Raw genomic sequence first — 15857 nt, 5'->3', positions numbered from 1 at the left:
GGTCCAAGGATTTCATCCTGATACCTAATGGCAGCCAAGGTTCCTTTGTCAAGCCTGTAGCGGTCTGTGTGACCCTCCATGGATATGCCTCCCCAGACAATCATTAACCCACCACCAAATTGCTCATGCCATAGGATGTTACAGGCAGCATAATGTTCTCCATGGCTTCTCCAGACCCTTTCACTTCTGTCACGTGCTCAGGGTGAACCTGCTCTCATCTGTAAAAAGCACAGGGCACCAGTGGTGCATCTGCCAATTCTGGTATTCTATGGCGAATGCCAATCGAGCTGCATGCTGCTGGGCAGTGAGCTCAGGGCCCATTAGAGGACATGGGGCCCTTGGGTCACCCTCATGAAGTCTTTCTGGTTGTTTGGTCAGAGACATTCACACCAGTGGCCTGCTGGAGGTCATTTTGTAGGGCTCTGGCAGTGCTCATCCTGTTCCTCCTTGCCCAAAGGAGCAGATACTGGTCCTGCTGATGGGTTATGGACCTTCTATAGCCCTCTCCAGCTCTCCTAGAGTAACTGCTTGTCTCCTAGAATCTCCTCCATGCCCTTGAGACTGTGCAGGGAGACACAGCAAACCTTCTGGCAATGACACGTATTGATGTGCCATCCTGGAGAAGTTGGACTACCTGTGCAACCTCTGTAGGGTCCAGGTATCGCCTCATGCTACCAGTAGTGACACTGACTGTAGCCAAATGCAAAACTAGTGAAGAAACAGTCAGAAAAGATGAGGAGGGAAAAATGTCAGTGGCCTCCACCTGTTAAACCATTCCTGTTTTGGGGGTCATCTCATTGTTGCCCCTCAAGTGCATCTGTTGTTAATTTCATTAACACCACAGCAGCTGAAACTGATTAACAACCCCCTCTGCTACTTAACTGACCAGATTAATATCCCATAAGTTTCATTGACTTTATGCTATACTCTGATTAAAAAGTGTTCCTTTAATTCTTTTGAGCAGTATATATATAATACGCTACTGTGGCTGTCCTTTTTTGTCTTAGATTTTAAATCACTTGTAGCTCGCAAACCGTTTGAACTATTGACCTGAAATTTGGTACACATATACTACGTGACGTCTACTCCCCGCTTTCAGGATGATGATTGACCTCCAAGGTTATTCCTCTTTTTTTATTTTATTTTATTTTATTATAGAATCAGCTGTTGGTAGCAGCCAGTAGGGCGAAATCCAAAGTATTAACTTCACACCTACAGTGTTAGTTAATGTAAACTAAATTATTGAAACACTCTGCTGGTGTTAAAAAGTTGATAACTCCTGCTGGTGTTAAAAAATAACTCTTACGGTGTTGATTTTAACACCTGACAAGTGTGGATTGTCAAAATGTTAATAGTGAGTGTTAGTTCAGTATATCTGGCATTGTATTGTTTTAGATGCAATATTAAGTTACTGCACCTCATTTTATTTAGAAGCTAATGTCACATTAAAGTTTCATGTATACACATTATAAACCAGATTTAAAAAAACAAGAATTAAGACTTTTCAAAATGTTTGTTTTATTAAACAAAACTGTTTACAAAATATTTCAAAACCGATAAAAAAAAAAAAAAAAATCAGGTTTCCCAACCAAGAGCATTTTAATAAATAAAAAAGCCCAGTCTCAATGGCAATTTATACAGGATACAAGGGTTAATTTACATATTTGTATATTTACATATAGGTTACAGCTGCCATTAATCCTTTTGTGCAAACACTGCTCTGTAACACTGAGGTCATCAACATGCATGGCAATTGTGTAAAAAATAAATAAGTGCGGGGCGGCACGGTGGTGCAGTGGTAGCGCTGCTGCCTCGCAGTTAGGAGACCCGGGTTTGCTTCCGGGTCCTCCCTGTGGAGTTTGCATGTTCTCCCGTGTCTGCGTGGGTTTCCTCGGGCACTCCGGTTTCCTCCCACAATCCGAAGACATGCAGGTTAGGTGGATTGGCGATTCTGAATTGGCCCTAGTGTGTGCTTGGTGTGTGGGTGTGTTTGTGTGTGTCCTGTGGTGGGTTGGCACCCTGCCCAGGATTGGTTCCTGCCTTGTGCCCTGTGTTGGCTGGGATTGGCTCCAGCAGACCCCCGTGACCCTGTATTCGGATTCAGCGGGTTAGAAAATGGATGGATGGATAAATAAGTGCTATTGGTGATCATTTAAAAAGGACAGCATTAAATAAAATGCTCTAGACATTTGCCAGAGATTCTTCATAGAAGACATTAAAAACATAATGAAATAATAAACATAATGAGGATAATATGCTAGAAAGCAGAGACAAGTACAGACCACTGCGATATGGTTAAAATTGATATTAAATTTACATGTCACCAATAAGACTAAAAAATTAAACATTACCTATGATTTTGGGTTAAAAGCAAGAGAACAACTTCCTTCAGTACCAATCAACCAAAAAAAATCTCTGACTGTACAACACATTGCAAAGACATTGATCTTGCATTAGTAAATTTACCTTATTTAAATGTACAAGCCTGTCAACAGCATCAGTTCGACTGATTGTAGCCTTGTTCCTTCCTGCAGAAGGTGGTAACAAATAGAACAGCAGCAAGAAAGAGGAAATGTTGCTGTTACAGTCTGATAGAAAATGAGAAGGGGTCAATGCTCAGAAATATTAATTAGTATGTAGAACAGAGAGCCTTGTCTGTCCTTTAAAATTTCAAAATATTACTTAGCATTGTCACACTGTTGTTTCTCTGTTGCACTGATATAACTTTGAACTTCTGCTGTCAAAGTGAGAAACCTTGCTTCTTTGATGACTTTCTGCTTAAATGCTGTCTCCTACTGCTCAAGCAATCTTGCAGATGTTTCAGTATTGAACAGCACAATAAAGTCTTGAATCACCTAATGAAATCGCATACAGAAAAACAACACAAAGCCGTCATGTCTTAATCACACTTAATTCCTTAAACTAGAAAGAAATAGAAGAGAATGTTTGTACTTACCAAACCTCCCAACTTCTCAGGCATTACTCGAGTTTGAGCTTGCAGACAGGCCCGGCTGTGTTCTCCCCAACCCTTCTACATCACTGGAGTTTGAAAGCGCATCAGTGCATGCACTTGGGGTTAAGGTAGCAGGGGGTGAAAATTGCTTTTTCAAAAAGAGAAGATCAATACCGATTAATTTTCAAATATTTTATGAAGACATTTGAACATTTCTGAACGAAATTATACACCATCAGAAACATCCAGGTCAGCAAAAAGTCCTTGTGGAGGACATCTTACTGTGAAGCATATCTGTGGGTTGCTCTGAATCAACTCTTGAAAAATATCTTCCCCCACATTAGTATCTGTCTCATCAAAGGAGAAATTTGATAATTTTTCAAATCAGAAGAAACATTAGCTAATGCTTAATTAAATTCAAACTTACCTTCAGTTAGATACTTTTGAAGTTTTAATCCAACTAGCAATTGAATGTATTTTTTCCATGTGTGTGTAGTACAGACCCGTGGCTTTGAAATGAGGTTGTTTGTGTTGGTATGTGGTGTAGTCCATCTGCATGATGCGGTGAAGTGTGTTTTAAAACATTTTTTGAACCTTTGTCGTCCTGACACTGGGCCGCTTTGAGTTTAAGAAGTATTTGAACTGAAATATCCCTACATAATCTACTCAATCACTAATTTGTTGAAATAACAAGTAGTCTATTTCCATTTGTCAAGGGGTTTAATGTAGTAATATTAGCATGAAACTAACATTATAAATCTCACTTATTGCATAAGCATAAAATGGCAATATACTTGTAAAAGTATTGTAAAAATGTACTGATTGAAATTCAATTGTTTTTTCAGTCGTTAATTTGTTAAAAATAAGTATCATACTCACCTTAATTTATCTATTATCTGGCAGTGCAATCAGCAACGGTCGCCATTAAAGAGAAAGGAAGTGCTGTTCCAGCTAGCGCCGGAAATCAAATCCACTCTTTGCTGGTGTAATGTACACCTACTCCCCAAAATAACACTCAATCTAAACACTCTGTAACACTCCAAGTGTTGATGTCCTCAAATCAACACCAGAATTAGCACTTGTTAACTCAGAAAAAGTTAACACTAAACTACACTGAAGATTTTGCTGTGTGTGTACGGCATCATTCTCATTCTCTACCACCTTCACCGTCACTTCCTCTACCTCTTCATATCTTAAATAATTATTGAGGAACATTGAAGACTTCAGTGCCAGCTTAATTGAAAAACTAAAGAAAACATACTAAGTAACTGCAATACAAATTCTGACTTAATCAGTTTTAACATGAAAAGATGCCGAAGAAAGAAGAGAAGAAGCGGGCTGCTAAGGTTGAGAAAAGAAGAGCTGCTCAGGAAGCAGCAATCACATCATCCTCTGAGCAAATGAATGGTAAACGTACAGAGAAAGAGGATGAAGACTAGGAATGATTAAGTCAAGTGTATCCACTGCACATTATTGTGCAGTGCACCATTACTGGTATAATATAATATAATATACAGTAATCCCTCGCTATATCGCGCTTCGACTTTCGCGGCTTCACTCTATCGCGGATTTTAAATGTAAGCACATCAAAATATATATCACGGATTTTTCGCTGGTTCGCGGATTTCTGCGGACAATGGGTCTTTTAATTTATGCTACACGCTTCCTCAGTTTGTTTGCCCTGTTGATTTCATACAAGGGACGCTATTGGCGGATGGCTTAGAAGCTACCCAATCAGAGCACGTATTACATATTAACTAAAACTCCTCAATGCTATAAGATATGCATCCCGCCTGGTGCTCGATTGTTTGCTTGTCTCTGCCTCTCTCTCACCCTCTCTGACATTCTCTGCTCCTGACGGAGGGGCTGTGAGCAGAGGTGCTGTTTGCACAGTGGATACGAACGCACCTCTAAGAAATGTCGCTTTATCGCGGTTCTTCCAAAAGCACACTTATTGATTTTTTAATGGTTTGCTTTAATCTCGCTCTCTCTCTCTCTCTCTCTGACGTTCTCTGCGCCTGACTGAGGAGATGTGAGCAGAGGGGCTGTTTGCACAGAGGCTGTTTGCTTAGAAGATACTGACGCTCCTCTAAAAAATGCTGCGGCAAACTTAAAAGCACACGTATTGATTTTTGATTGTTTGCTTTTCTTTGCGAGCGCTCGCTCTCTCTCTGAAATTCTCTGCTCCTGAAGAGAAGAAGATCTATTTGCATTCTTTAAATTGTGAGAAAGAACTGTCATCTCTGTCTTGTCATGGAGCACAGTTTAAACTTTTGACTAAAGGGTGTTATTTCATGTCTAGAGGGCTGTAATAATGTTAACAATGTGGGTGAGTTTATAAGGGCTTAAAATATATAAAAATAACTACACAAACATATGGTTCCTACTTTGCGGATTTTCATCTATCGCGGGGGGTTCTGGAACGCAACCTCGCGATCGAGGAGGGATTACTGTAATATAATATAATATAATATAATATAATATAATATAATATAATGGTAAATGGCCTGTATTTGATATAGCGCCTAACTAGAGTTCAAGAACCCCCCTAGGCGCTTATATATAATATAATATAATCTATATATATAATTCACTAAGGCAAGACAACCATGGAAAGCACGCCGGAAGAGGCGTGGATTCACTAAGCTGCCGACAAGTGAGACACCTATGGCGCACGCAGGAAAGAGCCACGCCCACCAACTCCAAGACCATTGGATATGACGACAACTCTCAGGGCCACGCCCACCAACTCGGACACGACGACACAGAAAAAATGGCGTCATTTATATTCGTCTGTCGTAGAGGCCACATGCAGTGCAGGTCAGGTTAATGTCATGTGCATTGACTGTTCATAGAGGCATGTTTCTCGCGGAGGTGAATCGCCATATGCAGCGTGTGAAACGGTTTGCGAGGGTATCCCATGGGATCCTTAAAACAATCCTTTACAACTGAGGTTGAAGCACAATGAAGTAAGCAGTCTTTAAAAAACAACTTTTCGGTTATGATGCATGACCACGTGCACCATAGCAAACTGTTTTACACGCTACATACAGCTATTCGCTTCCGCGACAAACATGCGTCTTCTTAGATGCTCCTGCAGGAACATGGAAGACGTTTTCCTGCCTAACAACGCTCCTTTTTCACCGCCTGGCGTCTACCCTCGCTCTCTAGGCATTCACACTGCCTGCCCATTTGCCCGGACGCAAAAACTCACCGACCACCCAGGTAGTCCCTTTCGTCTGCTGTAAGAGTCCACATGCACGTCTGAGCCACACGCCGTTTGTTATGCCATGGGTTCACTATTGTGTTGTATTTTGCTCTCTCCAGAGTTCCATCTTTTCATTCACTTACTGTTGTATTCTCCCACCAACCCGTTTTAGACATCTGTGTCTTTCCAGAAGTGTTTAGCATTCAATAAATAATTATGACATTGACGTTGTGTCTACCCAGCGCAGAGAGGCGTGGGTAAGCCGTTGAACCCCATTCGGGCTGCAAGCCGTGGAATTCCCACTAAATGTCACTCATACGCTCCCACTCATTACGTCCCTACCCTTTGTGCACACCCCCTCCTACCGTGGTCAGGTATCTTGGTGGATTATATATAGAAAAGCAGCCAAAACCGAGGGGTATCCCATGGGGTCCTTTAAACATTTATTTACAACTGAGATTAAAACACAATGAAGTAGGCAGTCTTTAAAAAAAAGATGTTTCGGTTACGACGTACGCCTGCGTGCACCATAGCAAACTGTTTTACACGCTACATGCAGCAATTCGCTTCAGCGACAAACATGCGTCTTCTTAGATGCTCCTGCACTTTGTTCACACCCCCTCTCACCTCGCTACTACTGTGGTCGGGTGTCTTGGTGGATTATATATAGAAAGGCAGCCAAAACTGCACAGAGCAATGAAAAGTTCCATCTTTTCATTCTCATTCTGTTGTATCCTCAAACCCTCCCTTTTTAGACAACTGTGTCTTTCTAGAAGTGTTCAACCATCAATAAATAATTATGCGCTGTTTGTTATGCCACGGGTTCACTAGTGTGTTGTATTTTGCTCTCTCCAGAGTTCCATCTTTTCATTCACTTACTGTTGTATTCTCACACCAACCTGTTTTAGACAACCGTGTCTTTCCAGAAGTGTTTAGCATTCAATAAATAGTTATGCATGACATTGAGCGTGTGTCGACCCGGCGTGGATAAGCCGTTGAACCCCATTCGGGCTGCAAACTAAGTCCCACTAAGTGTGACTCCTACGCTCCTACTGGTTGCGTCCCAACCCTTTGTACCCCACCCCCCTTCCCACCTTGCTAATACCGTGGTTGGGTGTCTTGGTGGATTATATGTAGAAAAGCAGCCAGATCCGCACAGAGCAATGAAAAGTCTACGTCACTCACAGGTACATCTGGACTGGGTAAAGACGGCGACTTGACGAGTTGGAGGTGGGCACATAAGCGAGCAGTGCATACTGAATGAGAAATCAGCAGACTAGCATGACGAACGGGGCTGAATGGACGTCATTCTCCTTTCCTCCCGTTCCACACTCCGCGTCGTGCACCCCAATCCCTCCGTCTGGCAGGAGAAGGCGCGAGGACGGTGTGCCAGTTTTCAGTCACTTCAGACGATTGTGTGTTGGTTCATTCCGTGCATTGTTACAATGTTGCTTTTCTTGCTGATTTATTACATTACCGATTTTTCAAATGTTAATTTTCTTCCTGTGCTTAAAAATCATTAAAAAACCGGCCTGATTATGCGGCGTATGGTATGCCGCGGGTTGGCTAGTATAATATAATATAATATAATATAATATAATATAATATAATATAATATAATATAATATAATATAATATAATATAATATAATATAATATAATATAATATAATATAATATAATATAATATAATATATGCACGGTGGCGAGTGGTAGCGCTGCTGCCTTGCAGTTAGGAGACCGGGTTCGCTTCCCGGGTCCTCCCTGCGTGGAGTTTGCATGTTCTCCTCCGGGCGCTCCGGTTTCCTCCCACAATCCAAAGACATGCAGGTTAGGTGGATTGGCGATTCTAAATTGGCCCTAGTGTGTGCTTGGTGTGTGGGTGTGTTTGTGTGTGTCCTGCGGTGGGTTGGCACCCTGCCCAGGATTGGTTCCTGCCTAGTGCCCTGTGTTGGCTGGGATTGGCTCCAGCAGACCCCCGTGACCCTGTGTTCAGATTCAGCGGGTTAGAAAATGGTTGGATGGATAATATAATATAATATAAGTGCTGCCTCACACTAAGGAGATCAGGGTTCATTTCCTAAGTCGTCAATGTGTGGAATTTGCATGTTCTCTCCAGGTTCGGGTTCTCCAGTTTCCACCCATAGTCTAATGCCTTGCAGGTTTGGTGAATTGGTGACACTAAATCGTGTGACTGTGTGCGTGGACTGGCGTCCTGTCGAGGGTTTGTTCCTGCCTTGCATCCTATACTAGATGGGATAGGTTCCTGCATCCTCCCATGCCCCTGGTCTGGATAAATAGGTGGAGTGGTGGCTCTGTAGCTTAAGGATCTGGGTTAGTAACTAGAAGGTTGCTGGTTCAAATCCCGGCAGTGACAGAAGACATGCTACTCTGTTAGGCCCTTCAGCGAGGCCCTTAACCTGCAAGTATACCAGGGGTGCTGAAAAAATAGCTGACCCTGTGCTCTGACCCCCAAAGTCTCTGGAGAGTAAGTTGGGTATGTGAAAGCTCACAAATTCCTCATACAAGAAACCATAAATGATGATTAAAAATCATTTAAATATACAGTCATATGAAAAAGTAAATAAATCCTATGAAATGTTTTTTTAGATATGAAAACATTTCAAGATTTAATCATCATTTAAACAGTCTGTATTTGTAAATAAGGATGAATTAGCCTAAGCCACACTGGGAAGAAATATAATTTTATTTCATGAATTAGAAATACGTAATAAAGAATAAATGTTGTATCACTTACTGTATATACTCGTGTTTAAGTTCTCCCGTGGATTAGTCAGGGCTTGATTTTACTGTATAATTTCCAGTATTTTATAATGTTGGTCGTACAAATTCAATGCGTAAAACTCACGCTATTGGTCCATGAGGTTGTAATATTTTAACACCCACCTGAGAGAGAAACCACAGAGCACACAGCCATTTTTTCTTTATATTGTGCCTACGTGACTACACGGTAATACCTGAACTGTTCCGAAGTGATGTTTGCACTGATTTGTGTTTTTTGTATCTCACACCCTCATACACCTTTATCATAAAAGATTCCCTTATCTACGATGGAGCTTTCGATCAGAAGACAATATGAAGCTGGTTTTAAATTAAAAGTCATTGAAGTGGCAAAAGAAATTGGTAACTGCGCTGCTGCATCAAAATTCGATACATCTGAGAAACTGGCGCGAGATTGGAGGAGGCAAGAAGATGTAAAAGAAAAAATAATTTAGGCGGCACATTTTTAAACAGGCATATAAATCGGGGTCTGATTTTATGATCGATTTTTCAGGTTTCAAGACCTGACTTATACGTGAGTAGATACGGTTCTTGAAATATTAAAACGTGTGCTTCAATTAACAACAAGACTTGGCATCTCATTAAGCAGCTGGTTGGAATTTGAGACCCTGACTTAGCTGGCCTTCTTTTGGCTCATTCACTTCACATTTCATTTCAGTTTGGGTGCCACTTAAGGAAAGAAATGAAGCAATTCAGAGGAACAAATCTTAAAAAAGTCCATCCACCCATCCATTATCCAGCCCGTTATATCCTAACTACAGGGATACATGGGTCTGCTGGAGCCAATCCCAGCCAACACAGAACGCAAGGCAGGAAACAAACCCCAAGCAGGGTGCCAGCCCACTGCAGGGCACACACACCCACACTCCAAAAATGCACTAGGGACAATTTAGAATCACCAATGCACCTAACCTGCATGTCTTTGGACTGTGGGAGGAAACCGGAGCACCTGGAGGAAACCCATGCAGACACGGGAAGAACATGCAAACTCCACGCAGGAAGCGAACCCAGGTCTCCTAACTGTGAGGCAGCAGCGCCGCCACTATGCTGCTGTGCCACCCCCAATAATTAAATAATAAGGTGATATTTATTCATTCATTTTCAAGAGCTTATGCGAGACCGGGTTGTGGGAGCAACAGTCTTAGCAGCATGTAAACTCCACACAGAGCAACCAGGTGCTACCACAGAGTCACAATTCCACCTTGTCAGGTTTCTGAACTCTTTTGGGACCCCCCGGATAGGACGACACTCCAAAGTGCATCCCGAAGCACAATTGCTGTGGCTGTGGAAGACTGCTTGTCCATTGCTGGTGCAACCACAGGCTCACAGCACTGCAGTGGAGCGCCGCTGAAGCAACTCCGAGCTGATCGCGGTTGCGCAGTAAGTGCCCGCCGTCAGTGGGTGATACAAGGAACATTATAAATGATTAATGATAAATCAGAAATAATAAATCACAAAATATTGGAATTATGATTAATAATTGTATTCTAAAAGGGCTTGTCTAAAGAGAAATTGACCAATGCACACTTCTAATACTCCTGGACCTACAAAACACTGAGGGTTCAGCCATTTACTTCATCAACAAGCCATTCACCACACATACACACTGTCATGTCTGCCAAAGCTACTTTACCCCAAAATAAATGAGGTAATAAAATAAATAAGGCCTTTTGTCAGTGTCATCCTGGCATCACAGATGACGTGTGTGTTAGTGAAATGTCACTGCTCACAATTTAACATAAGAGGCTTCATTCTCGCTAGGTGCCCTTATTGCAACTTGAGTACGGGCAGTTGCTCTGATTATGTTAGGGCAGAGCTGCAAATTGTCTTTTCTGGGTTGGCAAAAACATATTATGGTTTATGCAATTACACCCATATTATATGACAACAGAATGTAAGGCCTCGCTTGTCAATTAACGGCTTCCAGCCCAGCGGGCAAGATGGATTGAAGCTTGGCTGAGATATTCCTGACCTCTTGGCCAGTTTCCTGATTAATGACAATAGATGGCCGATTTAAATTGACAATCAACCAAAGAATGGTCTTCCATGCGAATACGCAGCATTGGTCCTCTTAAAAGGGAAGTAAAATACAGTCTGTGAGTCATACATCACATTCATCACATTTGAGGTTTAATAAGTTTGTCACATCAACATAAGTTATAAAAATGTCTTGGTGGTACAAATTATTATATATGTGACTTGTCATTTAGCTGGTTTGGCTGCCTTTGCATACTGTCGCACTGTCATGATTTAGGCAGTAAACTGTTGTTTTATAGCCTGTTTCTTTAAGAGAAGCAATTTGCATACCGTTGTCAGGGTCATGTCCCTTGTCTCTAGGGGTGGGGTTTTTGGGGGTCATGACCTTGACTTGATCATATAACCGGTATAAAGGGCAGCCTTTCGCTAGGCACCTTATCCAGTCTGCAGATAGAATTTCTTTGTCTTGTATTGCCTGATTACGACTTGTTGCCTGTTATTTGACTTTGATTTTGTCTCTCATCTGAGTTACGGATGCTAAGGTTTTTTTTTTTTTACTTTTGTTTGCCATTTCTCCCAGTTTACTTACAAATTCAGCTCTCCTATGTTCCTGATGAGTCAGGATACACACACATGCACATGGGAGGCAGTCAAAGGGCTTAAGTAATTGTACTTCTACGCTGGGCCAGGTGGTGGCAATGTATACTAACACTCTCTCTCTGTTCCACCTTCTCCAGACCCTCCAAAGAAGGCTGATATCAGCCTGATATCACTTCCGGTTCCAGCTCTACAAGCACACCCCTCCCTTCCTGCCTACCCTCCATAAAAGCCAACCTGTTCTCAATGTGCGAGTCAATTTTGACTGGACTCAGTCCCGAGTCACTACTCATTGCTTCATTTATAGCACAATTTCCCTCATACAATACTTAATCAAAGGTGTTGTCATTTTCTAGTTTGTCCAAAATATTATGTATGCATGAGGTACAGTTGCCGTAAATACACAAACATTCCTCCATTAAGTATTCTTTCATAAATCCCCACATTTGCATAGGAAGTTGCATATGCACAAAAAGAGGCTCAAAATGTGCTTTATCAATAGGGTCCCAGAACAGCACATTAGATAAGCACTGTAGAATAAAAACTCATTCCTATATAATGGGTGAACCAGTGGTTACAACAACAACAACATTTATTTATATAGCACATTTTCATACAAATAATGCAGTTCAAATTGCTTTACATAATGAAGAAAGAGAAAAAAGACAAAATAAATTATAAAACAGAATTAAAGAACACTAATTAACATAGAATTAAAGTAAGGTCCGATGGCCAGGGAGGACGGAAAAAACAAACAAACAAAAAAATAAAATCTGCAGGGGTTCCAAGGCCACAAGACTGCCCAGCCCCCTCTAGGCATTCTACCTAACATCAATGACCTCAGTCAGTCCTCATTCTATTCAGAGTTCGCATGGAAGAATTTGATGATGACAGTTATGTGGACTTCTGGCCTGTGGACCTCACGGTGCTTTGATCAGGTGGTGGTGGTGCAGATCAACAACACAGAAAACCAGAAAAAGAACAGAAGAGAAAATAGGGGTTAGTAAGGATTATGGAGCCACCATGAATGATAATGATAATGCATATACAGAATATCAGGATTAAGATAGATAGATAGATAGATAGATAGATAGATAGATAGATAGATAGATAGATAGATAGATAGATAGATAGATAGATAGATAGATAGATAGATAGATAGATAGATAGATAGATAGATAGATAGATAGATAGATAGATAGATAGATAGATAGATAGATAGATAGATAGATGGATACTTTATTAATCCCCTTGGATTAATAAAGTATCATCTATCTATCTATCTATCTATCTATCTATCTATCTATCTATCTATCTATCTATCTATCTATCTATCTATCTATAATGAAGCTATGAGAAAGCAATGTTAAAATAATGAGTTTTTAGCAGTTTTTTGAAGTGCTCCATGTTATTAGCCTGGCAAACTTCTACCAGTGAACTATTCCACATTTTAGGTGCATAGCAGCAGAAGGACGCCTCACCACTTCTTTTAAGTTTAGCTCTTGGAATTCTAAGCAGACACTTTTTTGAAGATCTAAGGTTAGGATTTGGAGTGTAAGGTGTAAGATATTTCTGAAATATAGGATGAACCAGATTATTAAAGGCTTTGTAAACTATAAGCAGGATTTTAAAGTCAATTCTAAATGATACAGGTAACCAGTGTAGTGACATCAGAACTGAAGAGATTTTTCCTCGGATTTCCTTTTCCTAGTTAAGATTCTGGCAGCTGCATTCTTCACTCGTTGAAATCGATTGATGTCTTTTTGAGTGGTCCTGAGAGGAGTGCGTTACAGTAATCTAGTCGATGGAAAACTAGCGTGAACTAATTTCTCAGCATCTTGAAATGTTATAAGATGTCTAACTTTTGCTATATTTCTTAAGTGAAAAAATGCTGTCCTAGTAATCTGATTAATATGTGATTTAATGTTCAGGTCAGAATCAATTCTGTACCCCTAAATTCTTTACCTCTGTCTTGACTTTTAAGCCTAATGGATCAAGTTTATTTCTAATAACCTCATTATATCCATTATTGGCAATCACTAAAATGTCTCTTTTCTCCTTATTTAGTTTGAGAAAATGACTACTCATCCATTCAGAAACACAAGTAAGACATTGTGTCCGTGAATCAAAATCTCAGCCCTGCGTAGACTTTGCTAATTTTCTTCGGCTATTCCTTAATGCAAGACTAACTGTTGCCCTGCCTCTTACCCGGCCCTAGTGGAATAGAACCCAGCTCCCAGCATCCCATGACCCTGAACTGCATAAACCAATTAGAAAATGGATGGACCGTACACCGCGTAAGGACTATAAGACAATTCAAGAACAGCACACTTGGAAATGTTGATGACTTGTTGTTTGAGGCCATCAGCTTTACATTTTCCAATCCTGTCTGCTGAGTGAGGGTCCTGCTCTTTGGTCCAGTATCCCCACCATATGTGCTTATCACTGTCTTCATCACTAGAATACACAGGTTATTAAAGCTTCATTGTTTTTCCAGAAGCACATCACAGTTAAACATCTAAACAGACCCCCTAGATGGACTTCCCATTTCCTTCCTAAATAAGATTATAGCCATTTGAGTGAGTAATTGTGTATCACACAGTACGTCACGTTATCTGATTTTAGAAGGCGATGCATGCCCTGTGGCAACAGTAACTAAACGGTTTGTCTATGTTTAGACTCGGCAGTCACCTGACTGAGCTACTTCAGCCTGGGCTCCTCTCATTTTGCATTCCTCAGATAACCAAAAGTCATGTTTTTGGGTTCCTCTTCTGTATAACAGTAGTGAGTTTAATAGCCCAGCTTAAGATCAGTTTATTTTTTCTTTTATGATAAATAAATGACTATTCTGTTATGAATTACCTAATATTATTCATCATTTTTTTTAAATCACCTAACATCTGAGCATCCCTGGGTGGGCTGCCTCTCACATGCAAAACGTCAGTCACTCACTCCGGGGTAATTTAAACACACGGGCCACTCTAACCAGCAGATATTTTAAAATATATGAGAAAAAAACAAACAGACATGAGGTGAATGTGCAAATACAGCCATGTGAAAAAGTAAGTACCCCTTCCCCATGGAAACTGTTGACTTTTTCCCACGTATCTGAACAGGCAAAACAGTGAATCTTCAAGCAATCAGTGCCTACAGATAAAAGTGATATACCTGAATTAAAACGCAAGGAAAATCTTAATTTTTAAAGATTCATTTAATAAAAATATCCATAGATGTCATGGTACTACTGGGAAAAAAGTAAACCAACCTGTAGCCGCCGAAGTATAAGGCAAGATTAAGCACGGGAAAAATGCGTGCCAAAAGAAATCTCTCAGTCCAAAAGTTTGTTTTAAAAATATTTAGTGAAAGTTAAAAGCAAATAATCCATACAAGAATAAAGAAAAAAGTAGTTATACACGCAGAATAAAAGGCAAAAATAAAAGGAAAAATGTATCTTCTCTAAACGTAGCTTTTCTTGAGAAACTTTAGTTATTTATGTACTTAAAAGTTTCTTAATTTCTTCTTCTGTACGCCTTAAGCGCACAGTTTTGCACTTAAATAAGCACGAGTTACTTCACACACTTAAACGGCCCGTAGGGATGGGCACGATTTAAAACCTTGTGCCCTCTACACCTTACACATGGCAAGACTGGTCACCAACTGAAGAATAATGTTTAGTCAAAGCAGATAGAAATAGCTAGAATATACTGATTTTACTCTGAATATACTGATTTTTAGGAGCCTCCCATAGATTATGCATTGTCATCTTGTAAAATATTTATGAATCTTATATAACTAGGAAATGGGTCTTACACATCCAGCCCCTAATTGTTTATGCCGGGGCAGAAATCAGTTACTTTAACATTACTTCATAAGAGCCTTCTCTACTTTAATGAACTTAAACCAAACTTAAGAAACTTAAAACTTAGATTCTACTATAAAAACACAAACACAATTAAAATTAAGCATGCAAAAAGAAAAATGAATCATTTTAATCATTTGCTGCTTCCTGGGGCAGGCACAGTTTGTTCACACATCTGTCCAGTGTGCTGATCTTGGTCTGCACATGAATTCTTCTGACTGCCCCCTTTGCATCTGGCCATCTGGCATTGTCTTGATGACTTGACCCATTACCCAGGAGTTACAGGGTGTAGCATCTTGTAATTACGCTCACAATGTCAGTTTCTTTATGAACTTGTTGCATAATCAGAGTAGCGATATGTGAATTCTTCTGAATGATTGCGGGTGTTTTGCCTCTTCTGGCATAGCGGATTTTCTGAGTCTTCCTCCAACTCTCAAAATTCCTTCTTGCAGGGCTGGATCCA

Source organism: Polypterus senegalus, chromosome 2 (genome assembly GCF_016835505.1).
Source record: "Polypterus senegalus isolate Bchr_013 chromosome 2, ASM1683550v1, whole genome shotgun sequence".
Taxonomy (NCBI): Eukaryota; Metazoa; Chordata; class Cladistia; order Polypteriformes; family Polypteridae; genus Polypterus; species Polypterus senegalus.
This window is presented reverse-complemented; position numbering follows the sequence as displayed.